The 17,671-nt window shown below is 44.1% G+C and overlaps 1 long non-coding RNA gene and 2 other non-coding genes across 4 annotated transcripts in view; all 3 read right to left on the bottom strand.

Annotated features, from left to right (window-relative positions):
- The window catches only part of LOC138281262 (uncharacterized), a 196,621-nt gene extending 188,318 nt beyond the window's left edge, over positions 1-8,303 (bottom strand). For both annotated transcript variants that reach the window (XR_011200901.1, XR_011200900.1), the window contains exon 1: positions 8,224-8,303. This is a non-coding gene — a long non-coding RNA (uncharacterized lncRNA). The remainder of the gene's footprint in view (positions 1-8,223) is intronic.
- A 212-nt stretch (positions 8,304-8,515) lies between these two features.
- Positions 8,516-8,588, bottom strand: TRNAK-UUU (transfer RNA lysine (anticodon UUU)). The gene has a single exon. It is a non-coding gene; the product is annotated as a tRNA-Lys (tRNA).
- Positions 8,589-9,073: 485 nt separating this feature from the next.
- TRNAE-CUC (transfer RNA glutamic acid (anticodon CUC)) lies at positions 9,074-9,145 on the bottom strand. The gene has a single exon. It is a non-coding gene; the product is annotated as a tRNA-Glu (tRNA).
- Positions 9,146-17,671: the final 8,526 nt, after the last annotated feature.

The raw sequence follows: 17,671 nt of genomic DNA, 5'->3' as shown, positions 1-17,671 counted from the left end.
CTTTACACTCAGAGACACTCCTGCTGGATGAGGCATCGATGCATTCTTTACACCCAATGATGTGCTGCTACAGAAGGCATTGATACATTCTTAACACTCAGAGACACTCCTGCTGGATGAGGCATCTATACATTCTTTACACTGAGAGATTTGCCTGTTATACGAGGGAACGATACATTGTTTACACCAAAAGATATGCTGTTAGTGAAGGCATTGATACATTCTTTACACTCAGAGACACTCCTGCTGGATGAGGCATCAATGCATTCTTTGCACCCTGAGAGGCTCCTTCTGGATGAGGCATTGATACGTTCTTTACACTAATAGATAAGCCTGCTAGACAAGGCATCAATAAACTCTTTACACCCAGAGATATGCCTGTTGGAAGAGGTATCAGTACATTCTTTACACCCAGAGATACTCCTGCTGCACGAGGCATCAATACATTCTTTACACCCGATGATGTGCTGCTAGAGAAGGCATTGATACATTCTTTACAACCAGAGATACTCCTCCTGGACAAGGCATTGATACATTCTTTACAACCAGAGATACACCTATTTGGTGACGCACACATACATTCTTTATACCCAGAGATACACGTACCGGACGAGGCATCAACACATTCTTTACACCCAATGATATGCTGCTAGAGAAGGCATTGATACGTTCTTTACACTCAGAGATATTCCTGCTGGACGAGGCATCAACACATTCTTTACACCCAATGATATGCTGCTAGAGAAGGCATTGATACGTTCTTTACACTCAGAGATACCCCTGCTGGACGAGGCATCTATACATTCTTTACACTGAGAGATTTGCCTGTTATATGAGGGAACGATACATTGTTTACACCAAAAGATATGCTGTTAGTGAAGGCATTGATACATTCTCTACACTCAGAGACACTCCTGCTGGATGAGGCATCGATGCATTCTTTACACCCAGAGATATGCCTGTCAGAGGAGGCAATGATACATTCTTTACACCAAGAGATACGCTGCTAGACAAGGCATCGATACATTCTGTAAACGCAGAGATATGCCTGATATACGAGGCATCAATGCATTCTTTGCACCCTGAGAGGCTCCTTCTGGATGAGGCATTGATACATTCTTTACACTAAGAGATAAGCCTGCTAGACAAGGCATCAATAAACTCTTTACACCCAGAGACACACTTGATGGACAAGGAATTGTTACATTCTTTACACCAACAGATACGCTTGGACAAGGCATCAATACCAAGAGAGATGTTGGTAAGTAAGGCATTGATGCATTCTTTACACCAAGAGATATACCTGCTAGACAAGGCATTGATACATTATTTACACCCAGAGATGCGCCTGCTGGGCGAGGCATTGATACATTCGTTACACCCAGAGACACACCTGCTGGATGACACATCAATGCAGGTTTTATATTCAGAGATACACCTGATGGACAAGGCATTGATACATTCTTTACACCCAGAAATACGCCTATTTGGTGACGCATACATACATTCTTTACACCCAGAGATACACCTGCTGGACGAGGCATCAACACATTCTTTCCACCCAATGATGTGCTGGTGGAGAAGGCATTGATACATTCTTTACACCCAGAGATACTCCTGTTAGACGAGGCATTGATACATTTCTTACACCCAGAGATACTCCTGCTGGACAAGGCATCAATACATTCTTTACGCCAAGAGATGAGGCTGCTAGAAAAGGCGTCAGTACATATTTTAATACTCAGAAATATGCCTGTTAGATAAGGCATTGATAGACTCTTCACAAACATTTACCACAAGCACCCCAACACAGCAACATTGAATTCACCGCCTCTCATCTACTGCACAATTTAAAGCCTTACATCATGACCCACATGCTCCTCCACCTCCCCTAATGCATACACCTTCCACACTAAACAGACACAAACAAAATAAACAACATGCCACTCTTAACAACTTCAAATCCCCTTGTCTATTATACAATAAGGCTACTCTACAAAAAAACTACACTCGTCATGTTACTCTCACCCACCAAGTCCACCACCAACACACACAGACACAACAACATGCCTCCGAAGCCTGCTGGGCGAGGAACACTATATAGAAAGACAGGACTATTGTGACCCTCATAGAGTTATCACAACTAACAACATACATGCTACAAGCTCAAAATATACCGCTGACCCTTCTCCAAAACCAAATAACACCGCCACAAACACACATTTTGTAAACTTTCTGCCTATAAATGCTCGATCACTCAAAAAACAAGCACCACATCTACGACCTGCTCACTGACATACAACCTGATTTACTATTCGTAACAGAATTATAGTTAGGAGATGACATGGCCCTAGTGTTGCATGAAGCAGTTCCTCCAGGCCATCAAACCATCACACAAAAACGTATAGGCAAGAGAGGAGGTGGATTAGCTATTATATTCAAACAAGTAATAAATCTCACTAAAACAGACAACATTTCCACACAAGGTTGTGAGGCCCTCCTCCCCAGATGCAACTCTACACCAACTTCCTTCTGTAACTTTCTCCTCCTTTACAGACTTCCATGTAACAATTCAACATTCTCATACATTTTTCTAGATACAGTCTCAAACCTTATAACATTTTACTCAAACCTGTGTATTCTTGGGGACCTAAACATTTGGTTTGTCAAACCCAATATGCCCCATCCAAAAGCTTTCACCATTGGCGTAGTCACATTGAACCTACATTAGATTGTACACAATCCCACACACATCACTAGACACATCCTAGCTGTCATTTCTGCAAACCCTGAACTCGTTACTGTTCAAAGCATCACACTAATCACATGGTCAGACCACCATTTGGTAACTTTCTGACACAAAACACCACAAATCAACACACCCCATAGCATCTTACATACATATATCTATTGACCGTGGCACAAACTCAATTTTGGAGACTTAGAAACACAACTAACAGCCAACACAGATCTATACACAATTATTTCTGTTCCAAAACTTGTGAGTGGCTTCAGGAAGCTTTCAATATCCTAAAACCACTTAAAAAACCTAAACAGGATAAAAGAAAACCAACATTTTGGAGAAACACAGAACTTAAAAATATAAAGCAACAAATCAGAAGGCTGCAACGGACCAGGCACAAAACAAACACAATTCAAAACACACTACACAAGCTTAAGAGAATATACAAATCATCAATGAAAAAAGCTAAAAAAAAGGTACTACTCTGACAGAATTCTAAATGCTAAATCTGCAACTAAAGAATTTTATAAAATTCTCAATTAATTTCAAAAGCCTAAATGCAAGAAAGTAAGTCATCCCACTACTCAAGATTTCACAAACAAACTGGCAACTCATTACACAACCAAGGCAGAGACATTGGACTCCTATTAAAAACATAAGAAAACCATCAGCATCAACCCATTTTCTAAATTCCCCGCCAAGAGTAAACCAACCCAGCCTCTGCACTCCTTCAAACAAATATCACAAGGTAAAATTATGGATTTGGTCAAAGCAAGCAGGCCTTCCGGCTGCCCGTCTCACCCTTGCCCACCACCAATCTTCAAGAACATTCTTTTATCTACTTCTGCTGCCACACCTGTAAGAAGAATCATCAATACCTCTTTAACTACAGGAACTTTTCCTGAAGACCTGAAAAAGACACAAAAGTGTCAGTTATTAAAGAAAACAAACCTAGACCTGCATGCCACCCACAACTACAGACCAATTACAAATGGATCTTTCCTGGGCAAATTGATAGAAAGAGCAGCATTCGCCCAGATGTCACAATTCATTGAAGACAATTCTATACTTTCAGACTACCAAACTGGATTCTGCCCAGGAAGAAGCACTGAATCGGCACTCATGGCAATATGGGATGATCTTAAAAACACAATCGACTGCAATGGAGTTGCTGCACTACTTCTCTTGGAGCTCTCGGCTGCCCTTGATACTGATGACCATGACACTCTAATTCAAAGACTCCACGAAGCCGGCATAGAAGGGACTGCTCTCGACTGGATTACATCCTACCACCTTCAAATCGTCCAAACCCTACTGCACAAAAGCAGGGGATCCGCAAGGATCAATCATCTCACCTATGCTTTTTAACATCTACATGATGCCATTCCCAGAACTGACCAAAGATTTTCAACTCACATTCTACCACTATGCAGATGGCACACAAATACTAATTAAATTAGAATGCCCCAAAGACATTGAAAACTCACAAATCTTCAGTTGCCTCAGAGCCGTTGATCGGTGGATGACTTGCAGCCATCTCAAACTGAATGCTTCCAAACGGAAACACTCACAGGTGGCAACTGGAAAAATTTTGACCCACTGTGCACCTCGTCTGCTGATCTGGGACCGCCTGCACAAGTATCCAAGGAAGTTAAAAACCTTGGAATTACCATGGACTCCAAGTTAACAATGAATGCCCAAGAAGACAAATTAGCACAATCAAGCTTCATCACCTTGAAGACTCTGCAACGCATCTTCCCCCACCTCGGATTTCGGTGCTGGCTACTATCTCTCTTGTACTATCCAAACTGGATTATGCCAATGGCCTCTACCATGGATCATCTCTATCTATTTTGAAAAGACGACAACGTATTCATATCTCAGCTGCTAGGCTACTATTACATGTAAACCACAAGCCCACATTTCCCTTGCCTTGAGAGCACCACACTAGTTACCGGTTGCCAGAGGACCCACCTTCAAGCTGCTTTGTATCACCCACAAAGCTATACATGGAACAGGACCGCTTTTCATCAGAAACAGAATAACCAAATACATTCAACAAAGAAACCTTCGCTCAAGGTTGGCACCCCGCCTTAAAACACCTCCATACAAGAAAAAGAGAATAGGTATAACATCCTTTTCTGTTAAAACAGCCAAACTATGGAATTCATTGCCCCCAAATATAAAATCCACTGATAACTATCTTGTCTTCAGAAAACTACTCAAGAGTTATCTCTTTCCTTCATAACTGCTATATCCAAACAGCAATGGACTACAAATGCCTGTGTTGATAAATATTTATAATCTGATTATGTGTATATTCTAGATATGTACAGTTCTTTAAGAAATATTTATAGTTGCAATGTCATAATAATAAATTATACACATACTCTTTAAGCCTATTTAACAAACATAAACACACTCATGGTTAAATATATTTATGTGTGTGTATGCATGTGTGTATATGTATATGTGTGTGTATATACAAATATATGTGTATTCTATTCCATGCTTAACATGTTCATAGGTCATTGCATAGCTCCTAGATAAGTTGTTATATCAGATACTTATGAATCCCTGCTCTCTTTTTTATATCACATTGAGCAAATGTTATCTTAACTATTTAACAGCAAGCATTTCGCCATTGAAAAATTGAGGAAAGATAAATGAACGTTAGAAAAGTACACTTATTAATTAACATCACATTTTACAAATCTTGAAAGTCTGTGTTTATACAATGCTACTTTTCTTCTCATATTATTATACCCATTATTATATTTTTTGCATATATATATTCCCGTACTATGTATTTACATATCTATTTATGTATTACTCTAGTCGTACTGTACTAGAGAAAAATAAATAAAAATAAATCAATCAATAAATAAAATGTAAACAAATAATTACATAAAATATATATAAATATATATAAAATTTACTCTCTTGTAAGCTTTACTCTGTCTCCCCAGCACCCTATGTCTCTATCAATCTATCCTCCATTCCCAACTCTGACTCATCCCAAACCCATTCTACTACTTTGATCTCCAAAATATCCCTGCCTAAGCTCTTCTCTCCTCTACCTCTAGATCACCCGAAACCTCAGTTTACTACTGTGATCTCCTAAACAACCCTAATAAATTCTCCCTTAATTATCTCACCTTTCACTCATCCAAAACCCCTTTGGCTACTATGATCTCCCTAACCCTTTCCAGAGACTCTCCCTCCCTCCTTTACTCATCCCAAACCTCATCCTGTTACTTTAAACTCCCAATTAACACTTCTGGATTCTTCCCTCCTCTATCCCTCCATTACTCTAGTCAATCCAACTAACAAACTCACATATCCTCCTCTGAAATTAACTCATAATACTAAAACGGCACTCATATTTCCCTATACCAATCCCCCACTAATTCCTCTTTGGTTCCGGAGTAGCGTGCTACTCAACGAAAAGCACTTTGACACCTCGTCAGGGGTAGTAAGTGCTATATAGATACAATTACAATGCCAATTATTTACACCCAGAGATATGCCCGTTTGGCGAGGCGTCAATAAATTCTTTTATACCCAAGAATACACCTGCTAGAAGACGCATCAATACATAATTTACACCCAGATGTGCAGCTGCTAGACAAGGCATCAATACATTATTTGTACCTTAAGACACACCAGAAAGAAAAGGCACCATTAAATATTTACACCCAGCAATTCACCTACAGTATTTACACCCAATGATTCACTTGACAGAGAATACATCTATACATTACTTAACACCAAGATCTGGTAGACAAAGCTTCACTGCATTAATTACACTGAGAGGCAGCTCACCAGAAGCCTACAAACCATTCACAAAACTCACCAGCAAAAATCACTCTCAATCTCTCACGAAGCACTCACATCACCTCAAGGAGCTCCAATGACCCCCAATACACGAGTGTGCACAGTCCAAACTCATACTCACACCTTCAAAGCACTACACAAAAATGGCCCTGCCTACCTCAACAGTCCCACCTCCTTTCACAAGCCTTCCAGGCACCTCTGCTTGATCAGCTTCCTACTTGCACACATCACACGCATACTCAGGTCGGGCCTTCTCCTACACTGCCTTAAAACGTGGAACATCCCACTACCGCCTATTAGAGTCTCCAGTTCGCTTCTCGAATTCTGCAATCATCTTGAAGATGTGGCTTTTCGAATAGCCCTCACCCCCCCCCCCCCCCCCCCCACCTGCCCTGGGTGAGGCCAGAATCTCACCGGCTCCAGGATGCCTCCCCTGTGAGATTGCAGTTTACAAACACACATAACATTGCAATGTTCTGCCACAGGCACATTAATCCCCTTAGGAATGTTATGATGAGTCAATCCCAAGACTAGCGATTGAACAAAGATCGCTGCAGTAAGTGCATGAACTGCGGAAGATATCTAACCTGCATTATGCCCTGGGACTTTAAACATACATGTATACAGCAGGTGCCTTCACTCCATACGCATAAGCTTTGAATGCATTCTGTAGCTAACACAGTAAGACAAATCAGCTTTACAATTGCATTTTTTCTTGTGAGTTTCTTGGGGGGCAGCCTTTCTGAAAATAATGCACATGCAAGGATGTTTAAGGGGCCAACTGGCATCACCTCTGTTTCTTATTACTCTGTGCTTCTGGCCTTCACCCCTTCCAAACCCAAAATGTGGGATTGTACAGAGTAGATCTTTTCCATTTTCAGCACTGATGAAGTTGCAAATGCGTGCTTTGTGCTAAACGCCACTTTTTCTAGACAAGTGCATTAACCACCTAAGCCAGTGGTTCCCAACTTGTGGTCCAGGGACGTCTGGGGGTCCCCGAAGCCTCCTCAGGAGGACTGCGACTGCTTAGAAAATTAAATAATGTTTACAGATTATGTCCCCCAGCTTTCAGTAATGACTTAGTTTGGGGTCCCCGGATTCCAATAATGATTCAGTGGGGGTCCCTGGGTTCCAGTAACGATAAAGTGGGGGTCCACTGAAGTCAAAAGGTTGGGAACCAGTGACCTTAGCTATTTTACGGGTGTTATAACCTGAGGGTACCTTTATATAAATAGATATCTAGAAACGATGCCTTATCCCTTTAAAAAACACATCTACTTGTGGATTTTAGGTCACCCACAAAATGTTTCCTGTTTCATACTTTCTTGCTTTTATTTTCACAAGAGACAGGGTGTGAAAGTAATTTATTTGTGGTAGCAGACCACAGGTGGACCGTCATGGACTTTGTTTCCCCTGGCTCCAATCCACCCCAGAAACGCCCCCGCACAGTCCATGAGAGAAAGGGGGGAGCTGCGCGTGCTTAAAGGGCGATCGTGCCATTTATCACGTGCAAGGAATGCAGGTGGACAAGCTTGTATCGCCCACTGTCTCGGAAATACTCCCACTGCACAGTGTCAGATGCTAGGAAAGTTTAGAAAAGCGCGTGTAGAAAGAAAACGGCTCGAATAAATATATGTCTCTACCTTTTACGGTGACACGTAGCACCTTCCGCAGCCTAATTGTTGAACACAATGGAACGTCCCCTATTCCTGAGACTCTTCCGTAAACAGAACTGTTTTCGTAGGGAAATGTGAGGCCTTCTTCAAAGCACCAGGGGGCGCCGCTAACCAGAGGAGAATCAAGATAATAACTATTTGCACAAGTCCGCTCAGGAAGACAGGGTACATTATAATGGGTCTGATTTTAAAATAATAAAATAGGATAGTTCAACGTGTATTAAAATTACAATGCAATGTTTTTTTAGAAAAATGAGAACGCCCGAACAGGGACTTGAACCCTGGACCCTCAGATTAAAAGTCTGATGCTCTACCGACTGAGCTATCCGGGCTTCTAGAGCGCTTGTATACACATGGGTTCTAGTGAGATACGTCCTCACTCGTGACGTATTCTGTGAGGATGCATTTATCTAGAGTTCACTTTCATTGAGATGTGCTCTCTTTACCTCCAAGAGCGCCCATGCTGCAGGATCCATCACTGCTCGTGCAGCTAGCGCCAAGATCCCAGCAGTAGCTTGCCTGGCCACATCCACGTGGGCTTCAAATCATAGACACAGCAAAGCACTGAAAGCAGTGGCTCCCCGTGACAGACCAGTGACCGGTCCATTATACCTCTGATGTGTAGCGCCTCCACCCTGGGCTCTCAAATCACCTGCATGAACATACCCGAGATTATACGTCTGTCTTCTATGTCCGTTGCCAAAGCGATGGAGGTAAACGGCTATTTCACTCCTCGAGGTAATATATATATATATATTAATCATGGTCTATATATTATTTTAATGTAGGATTAAAAAACATGGAAAAAAATATCTCGTTCCCTGACCGGGAATCGAACCCGGGCCGCGGCGGTGAGAGCGCCGAATCCTAACCACTAGACCACCAGGGAACTCGTGATCATTCAGGTTCTTTAAGCCACACATACGTGACGTGCACGGGTGGACCTGCCCCACCTCTCTCCTGAAGATTTTCAGCAAACAGTGGTATTTACTCTCCCCTAAGCAGAGGGAGTAGAGCGCCTGATTGGACCGTGCCAGCGGGGCAGTTGCATTTGCAGGGGGGCAGCACCTGCGAGGGCAGCTGCAGACCCTAAGTGGCCACGTTCTTCTCCGTTCATCCTCAGAGGTGCCAAGCGTCACCCACGGAGCCTCGCTCCCAACATCTCCACGAACCCCAAGAACTTACAAAGCAGATGCATCTGTATCCAGCCGCCAAAGGAATCCCATGTAAACCTTTTTTTATTGGGCTCGGAGGTGACTATAGGTTTACTTTACCATTTTCTGCTTAAATCCGAGCTTTGCTGTTGAAAGCGTTCTTTTGATGTGCGGCAAGCGTTTAAACGGTAAACAGAGAGCTGTTATCTCCCCTCAAGGACCTAGGACCCTATTAAAGATCACAGAAAACCCCATAGGTTACAAGGAGAAGAAGGAGGGAAGCAGGGGGTTTGCACAAGGTTCTGGGGCAGGCTTGCTAAGCACTATAATTCACTAAACAAGCTTTTCAGAGCGTTTATAACACTATGAAAAGACTGCTTGGCACTATACGTGCAACCACTGTACTAATAATAACTTCCTTTCCTTCACAAATTGAGGTCGCTGACAAGAAGGGGCAGGCATGTTTGCTGTGTCTTTTTCATGTCACTTTGGTGCAGGTATTCTCAAATCAAGCTGTTTCTCACTTTTCATCCTGATTGGTCTGACCAGACCTGTCCCCGCCTCTCCTCACGACATGAATTTAAGGCATATAGGCCCAGATTTAAGAGGGCCTAGCGTCTTCTTGCGCCACATTAGCTTCATTTTATTTTACGCTAATGTGGCCCAACGAGGCCAAAATCACTGAGCCAGTTTACAAAGTGATGCAATGCATGCATTGTGCCACCTTGTAACCTCTTAAGCCACACTATGCCTGCGCCACGCATAATGTATGCAAGTGTTCCCCCGTTAGGGGGACTGAAGAAATGGCGCAAAGAAATCCAAAAGATTTCTCTGCTTCATTTTTTGCGGCATTTTTAACGCCTGCTCAGAGCAGGCATTAAAAGGGGTGCAACGTTGGTTACAGTGGGCCCCCATGTACTGTTCAGGATTAATGTTAAAACTTTGGCGCTAACCGTGAACAGTACATCAATAGCGTCAAAATTTTGATGCTATTGCCCCCTACCCTGCGCCATGGTGCACCATATTATAACTACAGCGCACACATGGTGGCGGTGGGGGGGGGGCCGCTAAGGGGCCCAAGAAAAGTAGCGCTGGACTGGTGCAGCACCACCCTTCTTAAATCTGCCCCATGGTCCCTCTCCCCGTCTCTCTCCATCACTCCTACACTCTCCTCCATCTCCTTTTCTTGGATGAGACGGTCGCTCCATTAAGGCAGTTAAAACATATCTCGGCTGCCCCGAAGACCTTCGGGTCATTGAGGCTGCACAGATCTGACACCCCAAAAATGTCTCCCATAAACTCTATGGGATTATTACTACTGGCCGTAAACCCGACTTCATCAATATCTATGGGGCCATGAACGATGGCCAGGAGTGAGATTTCATTAGAACACGTAGGATTTTTGGAATGACTATGAGACTGAATTTTAGTGTAGGTCAGTGGTTCTTAACCTTTTGACTTCTGTGGACGCCCACTTAATTATTATTGGATGCTGGGGTCCCCCACTGAATCATTGTTGGAATCCAGGGACCCCATTGAGTCATTGTTGGTAGCTGAGGACCCTGGCATATGCGCTTCGATTATTTAAACTGCAAATGAATACACACAAAAATACAAAAACAAGTATTCGTCAAACATATACAGAAATTATTAAATATTTTATTGAATTCACAAATATAAAAAAGAAATCAGCATTTTAATAGAAAGGTTGGAGCTTTTATAAAATCAATTGAGGCCACCTATCGTCCATGCTATATTCTGTTTTTATACACGCACTGCTCCCACAACCAATCTGAGCATACTAACTTAATTTTAAGCCTCCATTTTAAAATTTCTTCACAGTTTCTAAGCAGTTGTGGATCTCCTGCGTAGGCTTTGTGGACCCCCAGGTGTCCCTTGACCACAGATTAGAACCATATAAGGTTGCTACTTAATCACTTTTTTCTGCCTTGGGCTGTATTTTTAAGTCTAGGTAAAAAGTTTGGGAAAAGCAGTAAAATCTGGTTCATCCTGCCGTTCTGATGAAACATGAAACATTGATCTTAAAATCAATCAATCAAGTTGTATTTATAGAGCACAGCTTTTCACCCAGGAGGGCATCCATACGCTTTGCTGCGGGTCTCATTCGAAGAGCCAGGTCTTTAACCCCTTTCTGAAGTGGGTCAGCGAGGCCGAGCTGTGTAGGGGGAGGATGTTCCAGGCTTTGGCGGCGAGATGGGAGAAGGAGCGTCTGCCGGTGCAGCAGTAGCATATGCGAGGGATCTGTGCGAGGTCAAGGTGTGCAGAGCGGAGGTTCCTAGAAGGGTGGTGGAAGTGTATCCGGGGGTTCAGGTAGACAGGTCCCTGGTCATGGAAGGCTGCCAGGAACTTGAATTGGTATCTCTTCTGGACCGGGAGTCAGTGGATGTCTTTCAGGTGCTGCGTGATGTGGGCTGTCTTGGGTAGGTTGAGCATCAGTCTGGCAGCTGTGTTCTGGATTGACTAGAGTCTGTGCATGAGTTTGGTGGATGTGCCTGCATAGAGTATGTTGCCGTAGTCCGGTCGGCCGGAGATGAGGGCATGTGTCACTGTCTTTCTGGTGTCAATGGGAAGCCACTTGAAGATTCTGCTGAGCACGTGGAGCTTGTGGAAGCAGGATGTGTTGACGGCGTTGACCTGTCGTTTCATGGAGAGTCTGCTGTCTAGGATGATGCCGAGGTTGCGGGTGTGGCCTTTCAGTGTGGGCGTGGGTCCAGGTTCCGACGGCCACTAGGAGTCGCTCCAGAGGGCAGTGTGTTTGCCGAAGATGAGGACTTCCGTCTTGTCCGTGTTGAGTTTCAGGCAGTTGTCCCTCATCCATGTTGCAATCATATACAGTATAACATATAATACAGCAAACAGCATAACATATAAAAAAGCAAACATGTAAAGAAATCTGCTAAAAAGGATTTGAGAGCTGGCTGTATAATTTCAGAATGATTACTTAACCAAACAGGTGGATAATTGCCGAGTTACAATAGAATCCTGACAATTTTGCACACATTCATTTTCACCTACCACCTCTTTGGTTTTCCTCAGTGCACCAAACAAAAGGCTGGTATTTGTTTTCTAAGAAAACGGGCAACGCTAGTCTTGGTGGTATTAAAGCTAACAAGGAATGAGTTTCCATTAAAGTCAAACGGGCCTTTGACCTTCACCAAAACTCCAATTTTATTACGTAAACGTGACCATTGAGGCTGAACTACGGCGAGCTGACATTAAAGTGTGTAGCCTTTGAGTCGAGTTGGATTGGCACTCCAGTACAGTGATGGGGCGGCCAATTAGGTGAACCAGAAGAAAGACTCCGTTCAGTTCTGTCGGATCAGTGAAGAGATCCAGTGGCCATCTGGACCATATCCCCAGGCCCTCATGGCTGCACTGTCCTAGGGACTCCATCCCCACGGACCCTTCACCTTGCTGTCTTGTGGACAGGGAGCATAGGTTTTCTCCCCAGTGTGGGAGAAAAGAGAAAAATGCTACTGTTGGGCAGGACCAAACAAGTGTAGCCTGCTCATGATGGACCTGAGGTGGGTGCAGGCAGGGGAGATGGCAGGTCTCCACCTGAGACAATTACTGCCATAGATTGAATTTTGCAGCACATGTGCACCTAAATTGACTACACAAGATAGGCTCAGAAAGGAACTGTTGAAATTGTTCACTACTTTGTATGCCAGCAGCCCTGAGCCTCACTGGCGGTGTCTGGGGTTCACTCTTCCCAAGACAAACAGTGGCAGTGATGTGCATTACCCAGCACAGTTTCACTAAAAATTGGCTAAAATTTATTGGAGGCACTCAGGTATGCACTTTCAAGAAGCCTGTTAGTTCTTACAATGTATATACATTTTCTTTCACTTTTAAATTCAATCTGTACAATTTTTCGCTTTTGACCTCTGCAAATAGATTGTCGATTATCATAATTTTTGATGGACAACATATTTGGAAGGCACAAGGTGAAATTAAAAATTACATAAACTCTCAAAAGTTGCGAGGATCTTGAAATCTCAGGCCGTTGACACCTAATACCTAATACCTAATAGTCTCCCGCCTCCAAATTCCTTCATGTAGAAACTGGATTGCTCTGTCAGTTTCAGTTGACAGGGCCTGGTCTTGTGTGTGTCAGAGTATGCACTGTCGGTAACCTGCTCCTGCAGGCCAGTACACATTTTTGTCACGCTCTCTCTTCTTGCCATCGTGCTTTCTCTGTGCACAGGACAATTAAGAGAAAAAAACTGTATGACATGCAAACCTAAGTCGCACCAGACATCTCTAGTCGGCCCGGAGCAGAAATTACTATATTTAGGGTGACCAGATGTCCCAGATTTCCCCGGACAGTCCCGGTTTTTAGAGGACTGTCCCAGTGTCCCGCTGCTTCTCTTAATCTTAAATAAATGTCCCAGTTTTTGGGACAAAGGTCAGTTCATCCAGGGAAGCATAAGTTAAAGGTATGCTCTCCTTTAACAGACGCCTACAAAGTATGAAATAATGAAAGTAATTTATCTGTTACTTTCAGGCAACAGAGTCCCCTGTCTGCTCCCAGCAGAGAGACGAGAGGGAAGCAGAGAGAGGTGGGTGGGGCGAGTTGGCGGTGGAGGGTGGGAGGTCAAGCCATAGCTAATTTTATATATGTAGTCTTGTGTGTACCACAGATTTGTTTATATTTGTTTATATATCTGATGATTAAACAAAAAAATGTTATTATTGAGACATATTCCCATCATCTCTAATAGCATCTCAGAATGTTTCAAAAAGTGGTGTTTTTTCTTGTTGAATAAAAGAAGATTAATCACAGAATTCTGTGAGTGCGGTATCTTTAACCTGTATGTTAAGCTGGCATGAAGATTTATTGGGAATAGGTCCTTTCCCTGATGCTGGCACCAACGCTAAGAGCGCGCCTTTTCTGTGGACCTGTTGGAGTGTAATATATATATATATATATATATATATATATATATATATAAACACACACATGTGTAGGTACACATTCAGAAAGCTACGCAAAAAAATGGGACATCCCAGATATAAAAGTGAGAGTAAGGTCTTTCGTCCTTCGTTTATGTCTGACTTGTCCCGGTTTTTGCTCCTCAAAATCTGGTCACCCCAACTATATTTCACCTGTTGCATGGGATGACTGCTGCTCACATCACAGGAAGGACCTGCCTGCGCTGCCCCCAGAGACTGATGAGAGGCACATAAGAAATACCCTCCAAATAATACAAGAAAGGAGGCTTTACTACTCTAGAAACATTCCTCGGATACTTGGTGATTGTTTGTCAGCCTCGCAGTACTTTTGACAAATGGGGAGAGTAAACACAGGTATGTCAGTATACATGCAAACATTTTAAAACAGGAAAGAGGGAGATTGTGAGGGAAAAACATTGGGCGAAAATTTGTTCCCCATTGACTTCTAATGAAGCAGGAGCAATTTCAGGCAGGTGACACCTACAATAAAGCCATTTTGGCTTCATAATCAGGAGTATCCCGGTCTTTTGGCATGTGTCTGTCAGTGCGGATGAAAACCTTGAACAAACATGGGCCCCACGGCCCTGAAACGCATGGACTTTCACTTGTGGCTATTTATAACTACTTTGTTTTCCCGTGTCATGTGCGACTCCTTCAGCCAGCCCTGGCTTTTTATGACTCTACATTCTGAGCATTATAGTTTTGTTTTTAGATTAAAAGTACGGCCTAGATGTCACAGCGTGCTCAGTGTGGAAGCCCAGAAAGCCAGGTCTCAGGGGGCTTCTGCTGACAGGGACTGGTCTAGTGAGACTCGGAATATGCATTGCCAGTAACCTGCTCCTGCATGCCAGTGCACAACAATTTTATGTCAAGACCGGAGACTCATATTATGCTTCTCTTAACTTGCTTTAATTAGGTAGCAGCAGTCAAGAAACTACAATTCCCATGAGGCTTAAAGAACAGAAAGCCAATGTGAATGAAAAACGTATTGGAGCATACACCAATCGGAATGCAAGGAATAGTATAATCACCATACTTGACTGCAACCAGCCCTCTTTCTTGCTGCTCGCAGTCGAGATAAGTGCTTATTTATTCCTTCATTGCTTCGTGCCTTTCTCGAGCACTCGCGCACTTCTTTCCTCCTTCTAACGGTCAACACGGTCGTTCTTGTCAGACAGCTGTTGTCGGACCCGTTTTGACCGTTCTCCTCATTTCACTTCTCCAGTTTTTCGCTACAAGTGCTCTGCATTCGTCTTGGTCTCTCACTCTTTATTTTCTAACAAGAGTCTCTGCCTCTTGTTCCAGTCACACCCCGTTGGGCGTGTACATTCCTTCTTTCAACTTTTTCCTGTCAGGAGTTGTGAGAAAGTAGCCTCTTTCTAGCCTTGTTACCCCCACTTTTGGCCTGTTTGTGAGTGTATGTCAGGGTGTTTTCACTGTCTCACTGGGAACCCTGCTAGCCAGGGCCCAGTGCTCATAGTGAAAACCCTATGTTTTCAGTATGTTTGTTATGTGTCACTGGGACCCTGCGAGTCAGGACCCCAGTGCTCATAAGTTTGTGGCCTATATGTATGTGTTCCCTGTGTGGTGCCTAACTATCTCACTGAGGCTCTGCTAACCAGAACCTCAGTGGTTATGCTCTCTCATTTCTTTCAAATTGTCACTAACAGGCTAGTGACCAATTTTACCAATTTACATTGGCTTACTGGAACACCCTTATAATTCCCTAGTATATGGTACTAAGGTACCCAGGGTATTGGGGTTCCAGGAGATCCCTATGGGCTGCAGCATTTCTTTTGCCACCCATAGGGAGCTCTGACAATTCTTACACAGGCCTGCCACTGCAGCCTGAGTGAAATAACGTCCACGTTATTTCCCAGCCATTTTACACTGCACTTAAGTAACTTATAAGTCACCTATATGTCTAACCTTTACCTAGTAAAGGTTAGGTGCAAAGTTACTTAGTGTGAGGGCACCCTGGCACTAGCCAAGGTGCCCCCACATTGTTCAGGGCAAATTCCCCGGACTTTGTGAGTGCGGGGACACCATTACACGCGTGCACTACACATAGGTCAATACCTATGTGTAGCTTCACAATGGTAACTCCGAATATGGCCATGTAACATGTCTAAGATCATGGAATTGCCCCCTCTATGCCATCCTGGCATTGTTGGCACAATCCCATGATCCCAGTGGTCTGTAGCACAGACCCTGGTACTGCCAAACTGCCTTTCCTGGGGTTTCACTGCAGCTGCTGCTGCTGCTGCCAACCCCTCAGACAGGTTTCTGCCCCCCTGGGGTCAAGCCAGGCTTATCCCAGGATGGCAGAACAAAGGACTTCCTCTGAGAGAGGGTGTTACACCCTCTCCCTTTGGAAACTGGTGTGAAGGCAGGGGAGGAGTAGCCTCCCCCAGCCTCTGGAAATGCTTTCATGGGCACATTTGGTGCCTATTTCTGCATAAGCCAGTCTACACCGGTTCAGGGACCCCTTAGCCCTGCTCTGGCGCGAAACTGGACAAAGGAAAGGGGAGTGACCACTCCCCTGACCTGCACCTCCCCTGGGAGGTGTCCAGAGCTCCTCCAGTGTGCTCCAGACCTCTGCCATCTTGGAAACAGAGGTGCTGCTGGCACACTGGACTGCTCTGAGTGGCCAGTGCCACCAGGTGACGTCAGAGACTCCTTCTGATAGGCTCCTTCAGGTGTTGCTAGCCTATCCTCTCTCCTAAGTAGCCAAACCCTCTTTTCTGGCTATTTAGGGTCTCTGTCTCTGGGGAAACTGTAGATAACGAATGCAAGAGCTCATCAGAGTTCCTCTGCATCTCTCTCTTCACCTTCTGCCAAGGAATCGACTGCTGACCGCGCTGGAAGCCTGCAAAACTGCAACAAAGTAGCTAAGACGACTACTGCAACTCTGTAACGCTGATCCTGCCGCCTTCTCGACTGTTTTCCTGGTGGTGCATGCTGTGGGGGTAGTCTGCCTCCCCTCCGCACTAGAAGCTCCAAAGAAATATCCCGTGGGTCGACGGAATCTTCCCCCTGCAACCGCAGGCACCAAAAAGCTGCATTACCGGTCCCTTGGGTCTCCTCTCAGCACGACGAGCGAGGTCCCTTGAATCTAGCAACTCTGTCCAAGTGACTCCCACAGTCCAGTGACTCTTCAGTCCAAGTTTGGTGGAGGTAAGTCCTTGCTCCCCACGCCAGACTGCATTGTTGGAAACCAGGTCTTTTGCAACTACTCCGGCTCCTGTGCAATTCCGGCGGAAATCCTTTGTGCACAGCCAAGC

This window comes from Pleurodeles waltl, unplaced genomic scaffold, assembly GCF_031143425.1.
Source record: "Pleurodeles waltl isolate 20211129_DDA unplaced genomic scaffold, aPleWal1.hap1.20221129 scaffold_86, whole genome shotgun sequence".
In the NCBI taxonomy this organism is placed as follows: Eukaryota; Metazoa; Chordata; class Amphibia; order Caudata; family Salamandridae; genus Pleurodeles; species Pleurodeles waltl.
The sequence above is the reverse complement of the archived record's forward strand: the minus strand, read 5'-3'. Positions and strand labels throughout refer to the sequence as shown.